Genomic DNA, 4,493 nt, shown 5'->3' with positions numbered 1-4,493 from the left:
TGGCACCCAGGGGTGAAAGATGGGGGAAGGGAAGCAAGGGCCTGGACACTTCTAAGAAAGAAAAAAAAACATTAGGAAGTTGAGGGGGAAAGAGGAGCAAAGAGTGAGAAGATAGCTCCCTTGAGACTGAGGCAGGTATTGGTCTGACTGTGCTTAGATGCTCAGTTGTATCTGACTCTTTGCGACCCCATGGACTACAGCCCGCCAGGCTCCTCTGTCCATGAGATTCTCCAGGCAAGAATACTGAAGTGGCTTGCCATGCCCTCCTCCAGGGGATCTTCCCAACCCATGGAGTGAACCCAGGTCTCCTGCATTGTAGGCTGATTCTTTATTGTCTGAGTCACGAGGCAAGCAAGCTAGGCACATATTTTAAATGCAGAGTAGTTACCAGAAAAAGTAGATTCTTGTGATACGGGATGATAATTACAGTGGCTATTTCTGCTGTTGCTTGTAGTTCAGAGATATTTGAGATGTGCTTAAAATTATTTTATCTGTTTTATTTTAGTATCAGGAAGTGTTAAGAAAGTGAAGTCACTCAGTCATGTCCCACTCTTTGTGACCCCATGGACTATAGCCTACTAGGCTCCTCCGTCCATGGGATTCTCCAGGCAAGAATACTGGAGTGGGTTTCCTTCTCCAGGAGATCTTCCCAACCCAGGGATTGAACCCAGGTCTCCCACATTGTAGGCAGATGCTTTACCATCTGAGCCACCGGGGAAGTCTATTTTAGTATCAAAATGATTGTAAAGGTGGAGGTCAAGAAGGAAAAAAAAATTTAATAAGGCTTGCAAAAGGAAAGCTCTTGTATAAAGTAAGGTGTCAATTCACACATAGAATTTTGTTTCTTATGTGGTAGTGAGATAAATGTTGAGGCCAAATCTGCTATCTTCTTGCACTTTCAATTTAAAGAAACAGCCCTTATCTGTCAGATCCGGAGCTTACAGGATTCAGTGGTAAATAGCTCAGAAAAGAAGCAGTAATTCCATAGAATGCCACAGAACACAATCATGGCTAGTGATCTTTAAACTGCACCTCTGAGCTAAGTTCCATGGTATTTGACTTAAATTTCCATTAGCACAAACCAAAGATATAACATAAAAGAAAAACAATTTGCTCCAGTATCACAAAAGATTCAACAATAAGAACTGGGTAAAACCTTTATGTCTCAGCAATATGACAGCTTCAGCTAACCACAAAAATCAAAAAGTTGTCCCTATATTAGTAAGTTATTTTAATGAAATCCCTGGAGATAATGTAAAAGTTCTTGAACTTGATGTCCTGCCAGGTGTGGGACAAGTGACCAATTAAATAGTTATACTTTCTCTGCTAGGAGGATGGTACACTGGTTGATAACATGATTAGCATGTGAACTGATAGCATGAATATTAACTTCAGAGATGGAAAATCCTACCAGTTCAAAGACTTTTCTTCTAGAAACTGATGACTAACTTCATCAAAACATTGATGAGGATTGATTCTGACAGTACACTCATATCAAGTCTATGAATAATAACACATCTGATGATTTTCCAGTTTTTGAGGAAAGTTGTTCTTGTAAAAATATTTTATATTCATATGATACAAATAGCCACTATAATAATTTGATGATTAAGTCAAAGTACAGTGCTAATAGCATTGTATTAAACCCAAGATAACTTAGATGGATGCTTTCTTTTGAAAGAAGACTTAAAGTGTTCCAAGTAGTTCATGGATCCAAGAAAAACAAAAATATTAAAGATTCTAATTCAGAACTTTGGTTCTAGTTTTCAGTAAACCGTTTCCACTATTTTATGTGATGTTCTTTCTAAAAAAAAGGGGGCAAAATATATCATCACTGAAGACTATGTGTTTTTCTAGCAGTATGCAAAAGCCATAAATAATTCTCTTTTCACTTTCATTTAGAAACTAAGAAAATTGTAAAAGAACACCACTGGACATGGCTTTCACTCTGGTTTAGATTTGATCTGCTGGTAACAGATGAGTTATATATAAACTGCTTAATCACAAAACTTGGGTATAGGATCAATCATTAATACTAGATTCAGCTGGGGGGAGTTAGAAATACATCATCCAGGGGAGCCATAAGTCCCTTTCAAAGTGCTGTTCCTTCTTTATCAAACAATGATCTTTTTAATGAACACCATGTCCTTAAGTCATAGTATAATGAGGACTTACTAGCCTAATGGGCAACAAGAAAGTATCTGCAGATGAGAAACAATGGAAAACAGTGGATGGTTTTTTTTTTCTGTGTACATTAGCATCTCAATCTTATTTTAAAAGTGCACATTCATCCTCTCTAGTGCATACACCCTGATGGAAGGTGCAAACTTCAGCAAACAAAAATTTTGGAGGTCATGAAACCTCATCAGTGATGTTGATGCAGATTCTCTCTTAGTAATTCTAATTAGAACTCAGAGACTTAGAGATATTTGAAAAAATTAAACAAAATACACAATTAGTGAACAAGCTGCGTTCTTCAAAAATGCAAGGAAAATAATTTGCTATTAGCATTATTATTAGTTAGATGATTAAACTGAGAAAGTAATTATTGTATTAAAGTATAAAGTATAAGTTTTAACTTTCCAAACAAATTATGATTTGTTGAAAAAATGTTCTCTGTGCTTTTTCTTTTAACACAGCAGTCAAGTTTTTTTTCTTTTTTAAATGATAGCTTTTACTTTTTTAGAGTAGCTTTAGATTTATAGAAAATTGGATAGTACACAGAACCCCAGTATAGGCCCCTTCCCCCCAATTCATAGTTTCCCCTGTTATTAACACCTTGCACTAGGGCAGTACATTTGTTAGAAATGATTAGTCAATGTTGATGGATTATTATTAACTAAAATTTACATTTTAGGGTTTATTTCTTGTGTTGTATAGTTCTATGGGTTTTGTCATAGATACTTTTTACCAAATTTTGTATCTATCTAATTTTATTCTTTCAAAAAAGAACAAAGATTGATAAATATAAATAGTGAAAAACAATATAATATCTCTACATTGTAACACTTTTCATATAAATAAATTCCAGAGGAAAAAAGCCCTGGATTCCTAGTTTTGGTTTGGAATAGAAGGCACTAGCACCCCACTCCAGTACTCTTGCCTGGAATATCCCATGGACGGAGGAGCCTAGTAGGCTGCAGTCCATGGGGTCACTAAGAGTCAGACATGACTGAGCGACTTCCCTTTCACTTTTCACTTTCATGCATTGGAGAAGGAAATGGCAACCCACTCCAGTATTCTTGCCTGGAGAATCCCAGGGACGGGGGAGCCTGGTGGGCTGCCATCTGTGGGGTCGCACAGAGTCGGACACGACTGATGCAGCTTAGCAGGAAGACACTACAGATAGAGGCCGTAAGAAAGAACCCGAGTCATTTTGGGAAAAGAGACTCCAGAATGTGAAGACAGAAACTACTCTGGCCTCAGCCTTGAGCACCATAGTGTAACACATCCTTAAGTCTTTGCAGTTAGGTACATACCTGGTCCTTTAAGTGCACCTCTGATACCAGACAGCCCAGCCAGAGGAACCTCTGCCAGCCTCAGCTACCCACAGCCAGTCAACCTTGCCAGCTCCCCATCCAAAGCATGATGCATCTCCCACTTTGCTCCAGGGACCGCCCTCGGCTTTGCCTTGTTCCTCTATCTGCCTGTTGCAAGTAGGTGCCCACCTGTATCCTGTGGAACCTAGACCTTATTATCCAGGGTGAAGGGAAGGGCTACCTAGGGGGACAGGAGGTACATCAGAAGCACCTTTAAGGTAGGGCACCAAGTGAAGCATGCCTCAGGAGCAGTTGTTAATAGACATGCCTTTGTCCACCTGTCCACCTGTGTATCCCTAACACCTGAATGATGCCTGACCTATTATACACATTCGGTAAGGATTTGTGGAGTAAATGAGCAGCGCTTGACTTCTGTAGCCTTCCTTGGCTTCTGGTCTCTGCTTCACACTCCGCCTTTGGCACCTTTCACTTAAAGACTGATTCAAGGCTGACTTCCCAAAATTTGAGATCTGACACTAACTTTTTCATTTGCCACAGAGGTTCACGAATGGGCTTCCCAGGTGGTGCAGTGGTAAAGAATCTGCCCGCTATTACAGGAAATGCGAAAGTTGTGGGTTCGATCCCTGAGTTGGGAAGGTCCCCTGGAGTAAGAAATGGCAACTCTTTCCAATATTCTTGCCTGAAAAATTCCACAGACAGAGGAGCTTGGTGGGTTTCAGTCCATGAAGTCACAAAGAGTCAGATATGACTGACCGAGTATACAACACACAATGGTTCATGAATACCTGTTTTCAGAGTTGTTGTTTTTTTTTTTTTTTTTTTTTAATGCTCTGTATTTTTCTAAGCAAATAAAAAGAGCTGGAGGGGCCAAGTCATTTGGCTTCTGGTTCTGGTTCTGACAGTGGGTTAATCTTGTAATTCATGAGTTAATCAAGAACATGAATTGGGTGATTCAAGCTTAGGAAATGGGTATAATGTCTCCTATTTGTTCTA

Source organism: Capra hircus, chromosome 28 (assembly GCF_001704415.2).
Source record: "Capra hircus breed San Clemente chromosome 28, ASM170441v1, whole genome shotgun sequence".
Classification (NCBI taxonomy): Eukaryota; Metazoa; Chordata; class Mammalia; order Artiodactyla; family Bovidae; genus Capra; species Capra hircus.
This window is presented reverse-complemented; position numbering follows the sequence as displayed.